The sequence below is a fragment of the Tursiops truncatus genome, chromosome 3 (assembly GCF_011762595.2).
Source record: "Tursiops truncatus isolate mTurTru1 chromosome 3, mTurTru1.mat.Y, whole genome shotgun sequence".
Taxonomy (NCBI): domain Eukaryota; kingdom Metazoa; phylum Chordata; class Mammalia; order Artiodactyla; family Delphinidae; genus Tursiops; species Tursiops truncatus.
In genome coordinates, this window is record NC_047036.1 from 148,037,913 (window position 1) to 148,055,757 (window position 17,845).

At 45.3% G+C, this 17,845-nt stretch overlaps 1 long non-coding RNA gene across 9 annotated transcripts in view; it reads left to right on the plus strand.

Annotated features, from left to right (window-relative positions):
• LOC117311657 (uncharacterized) overlaps nt 1–17,845 on the plus strand; it is a 140,489-nt gene that overhangs the window by 40,359 nt on the left and 82,285 nt on the right. For 7 of the 9 annotated variants that reach the window (XR_012330971.1, XR_012330970.1, XR_012330976.1 and 4 more), the window contains one exon: nt 13,916–14,111. This is a non-coding gene — a long non-coding RNA (uncharacterized lncRNA). The remainder of the gene's footprint in view (nt 1–13,915; nt 14,112–17,845) is intronic. The other 2 variants (XR_012330972.1, XR_012330974.1) reach the window with 1 other exon arrangement.

Consider the following 17,845-nt stretch of genomic DNA (forward strand, 5'->3'; position numbering starts at 1 on the left):
GTCAATAATTGGTTCAGGAATTTGGATACAGTCCAATGATCACATGGCATTGTCCCAGGAACAGTTATTGGATCAGGGTGGGCATGTGGCCTAAGCTGGAATGAGGTACAAAGTCTTCTTTCTCTTCCTAGATATAAAAAGTAAGCAAGTGCATTTATCACAGGCTGCAGTATGCCACAATGACTGAAGCCAGCTTGAAGTGCAGAGTCAGTGTGTGGAGGAAGGCTGAACCCAGAGAGCCAGAGGAGTTCAGATAGAGCCCTGATCATATCATACCTGAAGCCCACACCATCTCTTGACTCCCTGTTGCAGGAGATAGTGTGTCTTCTGAGTGTTCAAATAAGTTTGTGCCAGGTTCTTTGTGGTAGAATTCTCTCCTCTATGTAAGTGGGCAGGTGCTGTATAAAAACACTATTCCCTATGTTATTCCCAAGCCTACAGAGCACCCTTTAAGGGATCAGGGCAGATCTGACCACGGCAAGGCTAGGTGAGTTTAAGGAAAAAAATTTAGACTAAGGATTATGCTTGCACCTCATGGAGGTAAAAAGTCCATTGAAGATAGGGTGACGAGTCCTGGGAGTGCTTCAGTGGGAAGTGAAATAAGACATGAATTTACCCCTTTCTACCAGGAACTCCAATTCCCTGTGAGAAGTAGCATGGCTCTGAGAGGCAGCATGGCATGGTGGGAAGAAGCATTCAGAATTGAGACTCTGATCTGGGTCTGGATCCTGACTCCCCCACTCCCTAGCCGGTTTACCTTTGGGCAAGTCACTCAGCCTCTCTGATTTATTATTTATGTGCATGCCTCCGAAAGTCTTGTATGTGCTGAGCACCATGCTAGGTCCTTTTTGTGGATTAGCTCACTTTATCTTTATGCCCACAAATTGGGTATGTTTTACTAATGGGGAAATGGGCTCAGAGAAATGAATAACTTACCAAAATCACAGAACAGAAAATGATGAGACTGGGATTTGAAGCCAGATAATGGGACACTGGAGACATCTGGTCAACCCAAACCACCACATCGTACTGTCTGTAAGCTTCAAAGGAGCAGGAGTGGCTGGTTGCATGAGGCAGGAAGCTGAGGATAGTGACGGGAAAGCTTTAATACCCATAGCTCCTCCATTCTTTTATTTTTAACTCACTTCTACAGCCATCCCCAACACTATGATTAGCTTAACATTTTACAACATGGAACGTTTGCTAGGGGCCTCCTAAGTCAGGTATTAGGGATGCAGGAAGGGTTGGGAGCCAAGCTTCTTTACAGTTACACTTCCCCAATTCCACTAACACCACTAAGCAAGACCTACACACACTTGATAATGGAGAACTATCCCGAGAGCCCCCTGCTGAGGCTGAGAGACCAAGCTCTTCCTTTAGAGGCTCTGAGTTCCCATGCATCTCATGTGCCTGGTCAGTTCCAACCACAATCCTGTCCTCTGGCTCCAAGTGGACCACAACTTGCCAGCCCCACACTGCAGACCAGCAAACTGAGTCCCACACCTGCTAGGAAAGCCCCAGATCATCACCTCCAACTGAAAATGAGACCTGGAAATGCTGGGCCCACCCTCACCAGCTCCCAGCCAATCATTTATCTGAGTCCCATATCTTCATCCAATAAATGGGATGGATGATAGAGGGTCTGCCCACCTCACACTGTTTAAGACCAAGAAGGTCATATATGTGAAAGCACTTTGTAGACGGTAAAGTGTTCTACAGATGTGACGGTGGCATGATTAGTAGTTATGTGATCATTTTATATTCCTTCTCCTCATTTTAATGCCTCATGAAAAATGCCAACAAAAAGGCCGCCAAATCTGTGTGAGATAGTAGATAACAATGGTAAAGGTACAGGCTCTGGGGCCCCCAAAGAGTTGGGCCTATGCACTGACCAGCTGTGTGATGTTGGGACATTCCTTGCACTCTAAGGCTCAGCTTCTTTGTGTGTAAACAGCAGGAGGGTGATACCCATGTTATGGTTGCGAGAATCCATTTGGATTTAAAGTGCTTTTAGGAACATCTGTTTTGCCTGAGCCATCATCAATCACTCCCCCTTGTTCTAGAAGCAGCACCTGGATTTCTCTCTGGGGGATGTCCCTATTGCATGCAGCCTTAGTGGGGTTGCCAGTCAAAGAGCCCTGGCCTCCCCTCTCTGATGTGCATCCGAACCTTAGCCATGCCGTACGTAGCCTCTCTGCAGGGAATCTGACACCTGCACGACGTGAAGACAGGACACAGCTGGAGCTGATGAGGATGTGGTTTGGTCTTGCCGTGGAGAGCCCTGGAGCTGATCTGGTTTCCACTGGGAGACCTAGTTCATCTGTTTTTCCTTCAGTTCTGTGAGAGCCCTTGGAGCCTTCTGTTATCACCCATCTTTGGCCAGAGTGGATTTCCTTGCTAACCTTCTGAGCACCCTACCTGATCCAAAAGCTTAGAGCAAGAGCTTACCAGGTACATATTACACACGTAACAAACAATAGGTCTAGACTCAGCGACTTAATCATGCACTCATGGGATCCTGAGGCCTGTTCGGTCTACACCAGCATTCCCCCTGACCCCACCTTTCTTTCCTCTTTTGTACGATTGATGCCCTTTTTATTCCTCCTTTACATGTTATTCCTCCTCCAACAAAGACAAAGCTCAAGGCCCAGAACTGACCTATTATGGTCCTCATGAATGCTGCTCACTAAATATTTTTATGCCTTCTTGGATGTTGACTAACCTTATTTGAGGTGGTTGGTTGCTCTATTGGCCTGGATACTCTTGCCAACCCACAGTGAATGTGTACCATGAGCAAGAAACAAACCTTTGTTGTTAAAAGTTACTGGGATTTAGGGATTGCTTGTTACTGTGGATAAACCTAGCCTAACCTGACTGATACATATACTCACTTTTCCTTTCAGCTCTTTGCACGTTGGAAGCACTTAGGAAGTGATTTCTCAAACTACTTATTTTCTTCTTCAGACCTACAGCCACCATAAGGGCACTCTGATACCATTCTGAACCACGTTCAGTGGCACAGAATTTGGTAAAACAAGAAGAGTAGGAAAACCCAATCCTATTTCCTTACTTCTTACTGTGAGTCATGAGGACGTACACTGCACTTCAGTGGGGTCATGAGGATGATGAGGTTCTCAGGTGTAGACGTATATCCCATCATTCAAGTGGGGACTCACTCAGCCAACATGTGCCGAGCTGGAACTCTGTGCTGGATGCTGTGCTAGCTGTAGGCAGGTGGGGGAAAATGTGGGTGAGAAAGCCAACAATCTGAGCCCAGCACTCCTCTGGATGTGAGCCAAACGGCCCGGGAGTAGAGAGGCAAGAATGACTAACCCCAGTTTTGGAGATTCAGGTGACACTTGAGTCAAGTCCTTAAAGAGAGCAGGACTTACCTGGGCCAAAAATAGCTTGGGAGCAAAGCCAAGAGCATGAAGCGTGTTGGTGGGGAGAATTTTTGGCCCCCAGCTTCCTGGGGATGTTAGACAGTAAACCCCCTGGAACTGTGGTGTTCAGAAAATTTGTGCAGGAAAGTTAGTAGGTTAGCTCTCCCAGCACTTTTCTTGTTGAGAGACAGGGATCTGGGCAGCCAAGGAAGCAAGTTTTCAAGTGTTTCAAAAAGAGCAGGCACTTGATCTCAGATGATGCCGAAACGAATGGGAACCACTAAAGCCAGACATTCTCCATGGTGCTTGGAGGAAATTAGCAGCCCCAGGAGCCAAGAGGGTGTCAGGCGGGGACTTGGGGGTGAAGAGTATGTGAGATGAAGGGGCTTGGGCATTGCTGTGGTTTCAGTTTTTCAGATGGAGTTGAGCATGGGTACGGCCACCACGAAGTTACTATTTTTAGCAGAATGCTTCAGGAGACCGACAGATCATCAGAGAGAAGGTCTTGTGCCCAAAGGGGAGGAGCCTCTAATTTTGGCAGATCCGGGACACCCCCTAAAGTAAATATATATGCTCTTCTCGTATCGTGCATGATGAACGTGAAGGTTTTCAGTAAAATGATGATCTTAATACCCTTTAATGATATAAATACCATGAAAATGAAATGTGCTCAACCTTGTCAGTAATCAGGGAAATGATGAGCAATGATTTGTACTGGCGTTGTTAGATTGAATTCCCAAGTTTGTGCAGGATCTACCGAGATATAAGCTACATTCTTTCCTGCTGGACTTAAACCTGGAGGGATACAGGCTGATGCTGTTGCAGCCATCTTGCCACCATGAGGGGTGAGCTTGTCTGAGAGTGGAGCCACACTGGAGGAAGGAGAGATGAGATGGAGAGAGAGAGAGAGAGAGAGAGAGAGAGAGAGAGAGAGAGAGGGAGAGGGAAAGAGGGGGGGGGGGAAGAGAGAGAGAGAGAGAGAGAGAGAGAGAGAGATCAGGGCCTGATAGTACCATTGGAGTCCCAGGATCAAGCTGTACTCGAGGCTGGTACTCCCCTGGACTTTTCAGTTAAGTAAGCTAAGTTTGAGACTGATTTTCTATCTCTGGCAAGAATTCTAGCCGACACAAGCATAGTAATGGGGGAGAAAAGGCTCATGATATTTGTCAATTATTGAGTGTTTACTACATACTGTTATAAGCACTTCATGTGTATTGCTTCATTTAATCCTCCCAACAAGTCCATGAGTCAGGGCACTCTTATCCTCATTTTACGGACAAGAAAACTGAGGCTTATACAGCCCAAGATCACAGAGCCAAGTTTGGACCTAGGTAGTCTGGCCCCAGAGCTCATACTCTTAACTACTGTCTTATGAGAACTCTTGGTGCTTTCTCTGCGGTTGACCAAGGCTGGCTTGGCCTGAAGGTCTGTGTATGTGAGTACGGCCAGTGGGATCCTGGACATTCAGTCTGTAAGGAAAACCCACATGATGTTTTCAAATTCATTGTCTTTCTACGTTTAGAAGATGATGATGATTTTCCATACTGCAGTACAATGCTATGGGCTTAATTTGGTAATTAAATGTTTGTTGCTGGGAGTGAATAAATTGTTCTCCATCACCAGGAGATTTTGTCATGTCACTTTGAAGTTGGAGAAGCAAGGCGCCTGCTTGTTCACGGCGGCATTCACTTCCACATTGTAGCCTCATGTAATATATGCTGACGATCTTTCCCCATTTGTAGTCTCTGGGAAGATGTTATTTACTATCCCTGATGCTAGAGGAAAAAAAATTAGGTCACTGCCTCACACATCTTCCTTAAACCATCCAAACACGTTCTTCTTTAGGCAGAGATACATTTTCTGAAGAAGAGAAAACCGGCGCTTTTTTTCTCTTCTAGTCCAACTTTTCTAAAACCAAGACTGCTGTGTTCTCGAATGTTTGAAGCTAGCGTTCTGAAATGACGTCAAATGTATTTCTTTTTCTTTTATGAAGTGCGTGAGCTGCAGCCTCTGTTCAGCAGTAACATCATTATATTTTTATAAAGTCCCGAAATCCTTTAACCCCTGAAGCACAGACTCTCTGCACCTCCTCTCCCTCTTGCCATTGGAGGACATCCAAGATGCCCAACTGGCCTGCCCCGCCCACTGCGGGCCATCTCCAGGATGCTCAGGGTTTGCACTGCATGGTGCACACAGCCGGGGCACACAGACCTGTGCAAATGAGCTCTTTTGAAAGCTGCCATCTCCAATGTCGGTGTTTCGTGGACGAAACCTTATAAAGAGAGTCACTGGTCCACCTCGTTTCTGCCAAATTATGTCAATGTGGAATTAAGCTTTTTTTTTGCTTGTTTTTGCTTTGGGGGAAGTCATAATCTTTTTGAAATAATTTACTTTGTTGTTTTCAAAAAATATGCAAAACATTTGGAACGGGTTTCTTTGATTCTGATTGTACCCTAAAAGAATGTAGAATTTTCACCCCTTCTGAAATAAAAAAAAAAAAAAAATCCTGTTACATGAAGATCAATCATTAAAGTCCTTTTAGAGTCCCATGAAACACTTATTCTCAAAATATTTTATGTGAGGGGATACTGAGAGAGCATGTATACAGAGGTTTTGAGTCAGATTAGGGTCAAATCCAAGGACTTTACTTAGTAGTTGTGGGACTGGGCAAAGTACTCCACACTTCTGAGCCTCAGTTTCCCTCCTCCATAAAATGAGGAAAATAACATCTCTATGCAAGGGATGAAGAATACGATAAGCATCTGAGACATAGGAGGTACTCATCAAGTGATAACTGCTTTTTCAGTTTTTATTATTTTTAATGCTGTATAGTTGATTTACCATGTTGTGTTAGTTTCTGCTGTGCAGCAAAGGGATTCAGTTACACATATGTATACATTCTTTTTTTATATTCTTTTCCACTATGGTTTATCACAGGATGTTGAATAGTTTCCTGCACTATACAGTAGGATAAACCTTGTTGTTTATATAATAGTTTGCATCTGCTAATCCCAAACTCCCAATCCTTCCCTTTCCTACCCCCCAGATGACTGCTTTTATTATTGCCCTTCGTTGTGGTTTTTTCCTCTACATGAGATTCCCATAGGAACTTAAGTACCAACCATAAGCTTAAGGTGTGGAAGCAGGGGTAAAGGTAATGTGATGCCCAGGTATACGTTGTGTCAAGCAAAATTTTACGAGAGTTAGGACTCAAATCCAAACCCAAACAAACAGATATTGGAAGCATTCATTTGCTTTCAGAAAGTTTCATCTTTAAGCTGTAAACTTCCTGGATTCATTCATGACTTCCTGTTCAGGCTACTTTGTGGAGTGTATTCCAGACACAGTCTGGGGTCTGTTCTCCAGGATCTTGTCCTGGACCCAGAGGGGACTGCACTTTTTTTTTTTTTTTTTTTTGCGGTACATGGGCCTCTCACTGCTGTGGCCTCTCCCGTCGAGGAGCACAGGCTCTGGATGCGCAGGCTCAGTGGCCATGGCTCACGGGCCCAGCCACTCCGCAGCATGTGGGATCTTCCCGGACCGGGGCACGAACCTGTGTCCCCTGCATCGGCAGGCGGACTCTCAACCACTGCGCCACCGGGGAAGCCCGACTGCACTTCTTTTGAAAAGCAGATTTAAGGTAGAAGTCAGGGTGCCATAAGAGGAGACAGAAAAGCAGAAGAAATGTGGAGGAAAGAGGGGAGGGGAGTGGGCCTGGAGGAGGGGCAGCCTCGGAAAGCAGGGGACGTCCCTTTAGGAAAACCCTTAGGAGAAAGGCACACAGCGGGGTGGGAGAGGAGAAGGAGAGAGAAGAAGGGAGAGGAGTCTCAACTGCTGGATGAGAAAGGCCACGTGCAAATGGTTAAAATATCGCTCACTTCTATTATATCATGAAAAAAAATGGCAGTGACCAGAGCTGCCTGGATTAGGAAAAAAGGGTGTAATTCCATCTTGGGGCTTCTGGTGAATTGAGCTTGTGGTTCTGTGGTTTATGATGTCACCAGAACCCCTGGCTGGAATTACAGCCTTTTAATTTACAACTTGGTAAGTGGGGAGGCCGAGGGTCCATCATCCCTGCTTGAAATGTGGTGAGGACCCCAGGGTTGAGGTTGGCCTGGGAGTGAAGGTCTGGAGGCTGGCCCCTTGTACCCTTAGTGGATAGATAGTCTTGGTCAAGCCACTTTTCCTGTTCTGTCCTCTGTCTTCTCCCCCCGTCTCCCCATCCCTCCCTCCTCATCTCCCCGAGTTGCACAGCTTGATTTTCCTATGATTTATTTTATAAAAAAACCCATGTAAGCTAGATTCCTCTGGCCTTCACTCTCATTAAGCTCACAGTTCAAACCTTTCTGTCTCAAAACCCATGCAAGAAAGGCTCAAATGTGACATCTCTGACTTCTAAAGGAAGAGCCCCACAGTGAACTGGGGAGCTTATCTCTGTCTTTTGTTCTACCCCCCAACCTCCCACTTCATCATGCATGCCAAGGTCAGGAAGTGATGGAGCTGGTGGTACCACTGGTCCGGGGGTGAAGCCTCAAGAGTGACTGTTCACAGCCTCCTCCAGCATGGCAGCATTTGGTGCCCCAGTGCCTTTGGTTATCCTAGCTCCTCAGCCTCCATTTCTTCTTCAACCTTTAACATAGGTTTTCTGAATATTTATTATGTACCAGGAGGCCCTGGACTCAGATCTTGGGATAAAATGGAAAGCAAGATAAATATGACTGCTGTCTTCATGAAGGCTCCTCCAGCCTGCTTGACATTACCATTTTGGGATGGCATAGATCTCAAAGTTAGAATGTCCCAGCCCTTATTTCCAAATTCACCCATCCTTAAGGGTTCCCTGTTTCAGTTTCTGCCACTATCATTGCCAAGTTGCTCAAGCAGAGATCCAGAGATCCAGGAGTTTCGTGTCCGATTTCTCCTTTTCCCTCATCCCCAACAGCCACTCTATTGGCTAGTCTTGTCCATGGTACCTCCAGGATAAAACTCTTCTGGACCACTTTTCTCCATCTCACTGACATCATTTTACTCCACCAGCTCTTCATGATTGCAACAGCATCCCAATGGCACCTCCCACTTCTTTATTGTTCTCTCTAATCCAAGAGTTCTCAAAGTGGGGTCCTCAGACTAGCAGCAGTAGCAACACCTGGGAACTTGTTAGCAATTCATATTCTTGGGCCTCCCCCAGACCTATTGCATCAGAGTCTCTGGGAGTGGGCCCCAGAAGTCTTGAGTTTTACAAGCACCCCAGGTGATTTTGATGCAAGGTCACATTTCAGAACATCTTCAATCCATCCTCTGACCAAGCAGGGTACTTTAAAAAAATGCATTCTCTTATTTTTTTTAAATTTTGTTTTATTCAAGTATAGTTGAATTAAAATGTTGTATTAATTTCTGCTATATAGCAAATTGATTCAGTTATACATATGCATACATTCTTTTTCATATTCTTTTCTATTATGGTTTATCACAGGATATTGTATATAGTTCCCTGTGCTATGCAGTAGGATTCTGTATATAATAGCTTATCCATTCTGTATATAATAGCTTGCATCTGCTAATCCCAAACTCCCAGTCCATTCTCTCCGCCACCCCCTTCCCCCTTGGCAATCACAAGTCTATGTCTGTGAGTCTGTTCCACAGATATGTTCATTTGTGTCATATTTTTTTTTTTTTTTTTTTTGCGGTACGCGGGCCTCTCACTGTTGTGGCCTCTCCCGTTGCGGAGCACAGGCTCCGGACGCGCAGGCTCAGCAGCCATGGCTCACGGGCCCAGCCGCTCCGCGGCATGTGGGATCTTCCCGGACCGGGGCACGAACCCGTGTCCCCTGCATCGGCAGGCGGACTCTCAACAACTGCGCCACCAGGGAAGCCCCATTTGTGTCATATTTTAGATTCCACCTATAAGTGATATCATATGGCATTTGTCTTTCTCTTTCTGACTTATTTCACTTAGCATGATAATCTCTAGGTCCATCCATGTTGCTGCAAATGGCATTATTTCATTCTTTTTCATGGCTGAGTAATATTCCGCTGTATATGTATATAGTACATCTTCTTTATCCATTCATCTGTCTGTGGACATTGAGGTTGTTTCCATGTCACTATTCATTCAGGTGAATAGTGCTTCTATGAACCTAAGGATGCATGTATCTTTTTGACTACAGTTTTCTCCAGATATATGCCCAGGAGTGGGATTGCTGGATCATAGTCTTTGAGGAACCTCCATACTGTTCTCCATAGTGGCTGCACCAATTTACATTCCCACCAACAGTGTAGGAGGGTTCCCTTTTCTCCACACCCTCTCCAGCATTTGTTATTTGTAGAGTTTTCATTTTTTATAAATTTATTTATTTACTTTTGGCTGCGTTGGGTCTTTGTTGCTGCACGCAGGCTTCTCCCTAGTTGTGGCGAGCGGGGGCTTCTCTTGTTGCACAGCACGGGCTCTAGGCATGTGGGCTTCAGTAGTTGTGGCATGCGGGCTCAGTAGTTGTGGCACGTGGGCTCAGTAGTTGTGGTTCGCGGGCTCTGGAGCACAGGCTTAGTAGTTGTGGTGCACAGGTTTGGCTGCTCCGTGGCATGTGGGATCTGCCCGGACCAGGGCTTGAACCTGTATCCCCTGCATTGGCAGGCGTATTCTTAACCACTGCACCACCAGGGAGGCCCTGTAGAGTTTTTAATAATGGCCATTCTGACTGGAGTGAGGTGGTACCTCATTGTAGTTTTGATTTGCATTTATCTGTGCATTCTCTTATTTATTCCCATTTTACCGATGAGGGAACTGAGCCCTGATCTTAGAGGGTAAATTGGATTATATAACTTCCAAGCCAAAAATCCATCAGGAACCTCCCACTGCACTTAGAATAGAACCTACACCATCTGGCTGTGGCCTCTCTCCCCAGCTTCCTTTTGAGCAATGCTTTTCCTTGGACTCACTTGTTTCCAAACATTCTTATCTTTCAGTTCCATGAACATACAATTCCCTTTCTAGCCTCAGGGCCTTTGCACATACCATTCTTTCTGCCTGGAACACTCACTCTCACTTTATATGAATAGCACCATCACCTCATCATTCTTACTCAGCAAAAATGTCACCTCCTCAGAAAGACATCCCCTGACTGTCTTAAAATAGATTTCCCCAGTATTCACCATTTCAGTTCCTTATTCATCTCTTCACAGCACAATTAGAGGTAACTTTATTAATTCTTTTTTTTTTTTTGTCTCCTCCGCTAGGAACATAGGAGCTCTGTCTTTTCACCACCAAATTCCTAGTACCTAGTACCTACCATGGAAATACAGCATGGAATGAATGAATCTATGAATGAACATAGCCTAGATTATTTTGCTTTGCCAACCAAGTCCTTAAGATCTCAGCTCAAATATCACCTTCTCTGGGGGCTTCTCTCGTTGCCCTAAGCAGAATTAAATCCGTGATTTCCCAACACTCTGGATGGTACCATCACGACACCCATTTCCTTGTGAGGCTGGGGAGGGGGGCAGTGGGATGGCAAGACTGTGGCCTTTGAGGCACAGAGACCTGGGTCCACAAAACAGCCTGTGTCACACCCTGGCTGCTCACCACTTCCCCTCTCTGAGTTCCCTCATGTGCGCGATGGGGAGTTTCTCGTGAGGATTCAATAATGTGCCTGGCACAGGGCAGGTCCCTCAGAAGTGGTAGCTGTTAGGTTTTAGAGTGAGTTATTCATATAACTCTCTTGCCCAAGAGCTTGGGAGCTCCTGGAGAGCTGGCCTGTGTCTTGTCATTTGTGCTGGTTGAGGGAGGAGGCACAGGGAGTCCCCTGCATGCCCTCCCCATGCATGTCCAGGGCATGGTTTTGGTGGCCAGCTGGCCAGAAGACAGTGAGTAGGCAGTCTCTCTCTGTGGGCGAGCCTGGCCTACGAGTCACAGGGAGAAGGAACACAAGTGGTTTGAAAAGCAAGCTAGACCTCTTCACCTATGTCCCCCTCCAATGAACATCACAAATGGATGAGGCAAAAACACATAGAAAATCATGGGATCATAGATTGAGTTGAATATCCCATTTGCCCAGAGATGCCATCGAGTTGTTTTGCAACGCCGCTTGGAAAGGCCCAGTGGGTGTCTTTACCACCTGAAACTGCTTCCTTCCAGCTATTGCCCTCAGTTGCATGGATGGCGGGGAATGCAGGAGACACCAGATTCCAAGGAAGTGCATCAGGCATTTGCCTGACCCTCACTTGGTCCTAAGTGAAGTCTGCTTTTCTCTCGTGAGACTCCTGGTGTACGTAGATGCCGATGCTGCCTGTCCGGTCCACCCTCTTTCCCAGAGCCTCTTGAACTGTTCCACCCACTGCTGACCTCTGCCCAGGCCCATGAGCGGGAGACTCACCTCTGAGTTCAGCCGTGTCTGCCATCTTGTACTGTGCTCTGTCTCAGGGGCACTTTGAGGTCCTGGCTTCCTCTGGAGGCAGGGCTTTGCCATTGGTCAGCTTCCTGAGTGTTCTCTGGGCACAGCACACACTAGGGGGACCTCTACTTCCAGGCATCCCTTAGTGTATATCTGTATTTTCCACACCTGAGGCATTTGGATCTCACTTTCATGATTTTTGCCGTAGTATGTTTGCAACTGCAGTTGCCCCTCATATCTGTGGGGGATTGGTTCCAGGACCCCCATGGATACCAAAATCCAAAGACGCTCATTCCCTTTATAAAATGGTGTAGTACAGTCAGCCCTCTGTATCCGTGGGTTCTGCATCTGTGTATTCACCCATCCATCCCCGGCTGGTTAATCTGCAGACGCGGAACCCGTGGACGCTGAGGGTCGACTGTACTCACATTGTTCCTTCATATTTTCCTTTGAACCTACTCACTATTTTTTTTTTCTACTCACTATTTAATATCAATAGATTTATTTAAATGGTAAATTTATACCACTATCTGCTTTATTCGCACTGCCAACTGCCATGAAACCATAAAAATAATACAAAAAAAGCAAAATCACTTTATGCATTTCCATTAGATCTGCCAGAGACTTGAGCTTGAGGGCTTCTTTCTCTTTGTTGAAAGTGAGAACAGCAAGTTTTTAGAGATGTGTTAAACTGCTACTTTTTCCTTGAAATATTCAGAAAGTTTGAAAGAGAACTGAGAACAAATGAATCCCTTGATTGAATGTTTTTTAAGGCTATGTCTGGTACCGCCTAAACCATTTTAGGTATAGTGACTATAGTTAGCAATACTGTTTTATATACAGTACTTCAAAATTGCTAACAGACTGGATTTTAAATGTTCTCACCACAAAAGAGGAACGTTAATTATGTCATGTGATAGAGGTGTTAGCTAAAGCTATGGTGATAATCATACTGCAATATATAAATGTATGAAATCAACACATCGTATACCTTAAACTTATACAATCATATGTAAATTATACCCTAATAAAAATAACTAATACGGGCTTCCCTGGTGGCGCAGTGGTTGAGAGTCCGCCTGCCGATGCAGGGGACGCGGGTTCGTGCCCTGGTCTGGGAAGATCCCACATGCCGCGGAGCGGCTGGGCCCGTGAGCCATGGCCGCTGAGCCTGCGCGACCGGAGCCTGTGCTCCGCAACGGGAGAGGCCACAACAGTGAGAGGCCTGCGTGCCGCAAAAAAAAAAAACACAAAAAAACAAAAACCCTAATACATAGTTAAGGCACAAAGGGTTTTAGCAAGATTAACTCACCTATCTTTGGAATAATCCTGTGATGGTGTATAATAATTATCCCGCTTTTCAGACAAGGAAATCAAGGCATCTAGTGGCTAACTTGCCCATGTTCATACAGCTATTGGGTAGTGGACGCAGAATTTGAACCCAGCTAGCTGCCTAGTTCTGGATGCCTTCATCTCAGATGCTACTCTCGCAGCCTCTGGGAGGTCCCACTTATCCTAATACTTTGGGGATGCTGGCCGTGTGGAGAGCTATGGATGGCGAGGCCAGGCCATCGCTTCCCTGGGCATGGTGGGTCTGGCTCAGGCAGAGCTGCGTGACCCATCGACAGAGCTGCTTCCTCCTGGGGCCAGGAGCTGTGATCATCATCGAGTCTGTGGTGCTTCTGTGTCTTTAGCTCTGTTCTGTTCATTGAGCACCTGCTGGGGACTGGGGACGTGGACACAGATACGTCCCTTGCTCTCGAGGAACTCACAGCCATCCAGTGGGGGAGCAGGACCATGAATGGACACTGAAAGAGCCGCGTGATGGAGTTCTATTACAGAGGGGAGCACAGCGGGGTGGGCTGGGCTGCAGGCACCCCACTCAGGTTGGGAGGTGGAGAGGTAGGTGGGGTTTGGAGAATGCTTCCTGAAATGAGGAAGGAAACAAAGAATGTGCAGAGCAGAGGGAAAGTGAGAGAGAAGGCACGGGGCTGACCAGCTGGGTATGGGCAGGGCAGCATGCTTCTCGACTCCCTTGGAGAACGTAGGCAAGTCTGGGTTCCCTTCCTGCCCTTGCTGGGAAAGTCCTGAGCAGCACTGCAGGGAAGAACTTGGGCCAACTCTCCTCTGTCATTGCTTTTTCAAAAGGCGCAGATTTGAAATGTATGCCCAGCGACCAGTGAAGACCTCCGGCTCAACAGAGAAAAATGGAAGCTTTGGTCCCCGGTCACTCCGGCGAAGAAGCAAAGATCACCGCAGTCTGATATTTACAGACTCCGTACCACTGTTGCAGCCTGTGATTCTGAGGTGCAAAATTGGCCAGCCCAGAGAGGTAATTTTCGGGGTGAGTTTGTTTATTTTAAACCCCACACTGGCAGTTGGGTCAGATTTTTATGTGATGATTTTGTGTTCTGCATATAAGGGAGTACTGCTCGTTGGCTACTATGAATGTGTCCAAAACATCTCTCTCCAGAATAAACTCGTGCTTTGCTGATGAAATGAAACATACCGGGGCCACACTCAGAATAGAACGTGCTTGGTGTGGCGATCCCTGGTGAGCCGCTAACCAGAACCCAAGAACTTGGAGCTCCTTCCCGAATGCAGGAGCCTTCAGAACATGGAGCCGAAAGGCTGTGCTGAGTGGCAGGCTGTGAACATCTGGGGGGTATGCAAAGGCTCCCTGGAGTATTTAAAGGATGCCCGCACTCTCGTGCAGCATTTGATAAGTGGTGGTGGAGGACCAGTTTTGGCACAGGAGGGGAGGAAAAACAGTCATAATTCAGACCTTTTACCCAGGGCAGTTTAGGTTGTATCTAAGTGGAAAATGGAAGTTGTTTGGAAATCTGCTCAGGACACACAGGCAGGTGGGAAACCTGACCATCACTAGTGAACTGAAGGACACTGTCTGTGTGGCCTCAGTAACCTTTTTTGTGCAAAACTCGGACGTTTAGGCTGTCAGGGAAGCCTTCAGATCACTTTCAGATTTGAAGTCCAGCTAAAGGAAAGGTAAGTAGGAATTAGCTGAGGTTGTTTTGCTCAGTGTATTGGGCCAGGTTCTTCACCTGCAAGAAACGGAAACTCTCTGGGAATTTATCGGCAGGACATCGGGTGCACTGAGGATCGAAAGAAAAGCTGAGTGCCTGAGTCCTGCAAAGCAGGGGACCCAGGACAATGCTGGGGACCTGGGTAGCAGGACTTAAATGCTGTCTCTGGGGCTTTACCAACCATCAGAGTCTAACCTTTTTTGGCCTTGTATTGCTCTATTCTAGCTTCGAAATTTCTGGGTAAACTGGGTCTAATCGACCCTGTCATGGGTCCAGCACCCACTCCTTGGGCAGGGGAGCACAGGGAGCCTGAATTAACTGGCCCCCCCAAGACTATGCAATGGGGAGTGGGTAGGGAGAAAAGAAGAACAACTCCCCCCCAAAAAGTGTGTTGTTACCCAAAAAGGGGGGCATAGGTGCTGGATGGGCTAGCATTAACAGATTTCTCTTACTCAGAGATAACGAATAAAAAGGTGACAATTTGGACTGTCACACGGCCTATTTTTTGAGGTCATAGTGAGCATGAGTATGACATTTGGTCTTAGCCTGATCCTATGGAACATTTGCTTAAATATTCCAGTCGGCTCGTGTGGGGACAAGCATTTCTACCTGTGGTCCACGACTTGGCCGTAGTGCAAGGTCCTTGCTATTTCAGCCATTTGTCTTATCCACTCTTGGTTAGGCTGGAATGAACAGGATGAAGTGAAGCTGAAAGGACTGGAATAATGATATTGTGGTCTATCTTTTCAGTTTGGGAGTCATAACCATGATTTTTTTTTTTTTTTTCTTGGTCAGGGTTCTTTGCACATGTTCCCTGGACCGGCAGGGCAAAGGAACAGGAGGAATATGAGGGGAATTGACAGTGACTTTTAAAAATGGCTTGGTTAACTCATGGCTTAGTTAATTCCCTCACCCTCTTGGGTTAGGTAGGCAAGTTACATTGTTAAATTTCCACTAAGTACTGTTCTTACCAGGCACTGACAGTGGAGAAACAGCTCTAAGCAGCATTTTCCAAAGCATATTTTATGGGATATAGACCTTGAGATCCTTAAAAAAAAAAAAAAAAAGGGAGTCTCAAATAAGCCTGGAATATGATGCAAATTACACGGTTGGATATTCATGATGCACATTAGCATATTAAAGGAGCCGATAAGTCCTGCAGTGAATAAGCCTGTTTAGTTTTGTCTAATTTGGCATTTCTAAACATTTTTGACCACAGAACATTTAAAAATAATACCTGTTACTAAATAACATCTCTGGCTTTGAGGAATGCTGACACTGCTCTTTCACCTCTGTTGCTCTGGAACACGTGGGTGGGGTCATTGGTCACGTCTTCATCTTCTTGGCACTTATAGATTTCTACATGGTGACTTCAGAGGTCATGTTTCCTTATATTTGATCATTGTAAAGTAAACCTGAGGCCTCACAGCATACTTCCATGTTGCTCCAGATTTGCTGTGCCAAGGTTCTTTTCCCCTGCCACCAGTGTTTGTCAGGTGCCAATTCCAGAGTGTTCTGTGAGGGCACATTTGGGAGCAGAGAACGAATAAGGGATGGACCCTTCCTTAAAGAGCCACTGGGCTCACAGAGGAAGAGTGAAGAGCAAACAAATCACTAAAAACGGTAGAATGAATAACAGTAAACAGATGCTCTGTGCCAGCCCCAGGATGGGCTTGGCATTCTGTGTGCATCTGCTAAGGACACGTAAATTATGTACATCGTACCTAAAGCTCAGCCACTCTGCTCTAGAAGCATTCTTTCCCCTTTGTACAGGTAAGGGAACTGAGGTTCCTGGAGGTCTGTCTCTTGCCTAAGATTTCACTGTCGGTGAAAGATGGGAAAGATGGAGGCAGGTTTGAGTCTGAAGCCCAGGGTCTTTCTAAACACTCCATGCCGCTGCCATTTCCTGACCAGATTTCCTAAACCCCAAAGCTGGAAAGTTTCTGAGACTGTCATACGTGAGAGTGGGCTCAAATATTTAAATGAGTACTGTCTCAGAACACCTGAGCTGTGATCCTTGTCAGCAGTGAGAACTGACAGCAAGGCAACTTTAGTCTTTAAAAAAAAAGTTATTTCTAATTGCATGAGCAATTCATAAATAAGCTCTTCTAAAAAATAAAAATATCGCAGGTGAGCTATTCTATAACAGCTACCCTGGTCTCCTAGTCTCTTCCCCAAAGGTAAGCCACATGATCAGTTTGGTAGGTATTCCTCCAGACCTTATGTACAAATGGATATAATATGGGAACTATCACACTAAGTGAATTAGCTTGCAGATTTTCTGTTTTCATTCAACAGTATATTTGAAGCTCTTTCTATGTTAGTATGTATACCTACATCATTCTTTTCTTCAACTTTTTATTCTGAAGCAACAACTTCTTTTGAAACACGAAAGTTGCAAGAATAAGAATAGTTCAAAGAATCTTCAAATATCCTTTCTCCAGATTTCACGTTTGTTATATATGTGTGTATATATATCTATGTATATAGTTATACCTATGTATAGAGTATGTATGTATATAGTGTATATGTACGTATATGACTATATGTAATGTATATAGTTATGTAAGTATAACTATATAGACACACATTATATATATAATTTAATGTTATTACATAGATAAAGTATAATTTTCTTCTCTGAATCATTTGAAAGTAAGTAGTGTACTTCATGTCCCTGCTCCCCTAAATACTTCACTGCATAAAAGTAAAGATATTCTTTTAAATAGGCATAGCAATTATCAACTCCTCTAAATATAATATTGACGTGCTACTTTGACCTAGTCTACCATCTTTATGCCATTTTTGTCAATTAATTGAATAATGTCCTTTGTAGGATTTTCCCCTCCAATCTAGGATCCAGTCTAGGATCAGATATTGCCTTTAGTTGTCATGTCTTTCTTGTTCTTCTATTAATATGGAACAATTTTTACAGTCTTTCTTTGTACTTTATGATATTGACACTTTTGAAGAATACGGTCGCTTTTTATAAAATGGGCTGTTTCTTATTTGGGGTTTTCTGATGTTCTCTCAT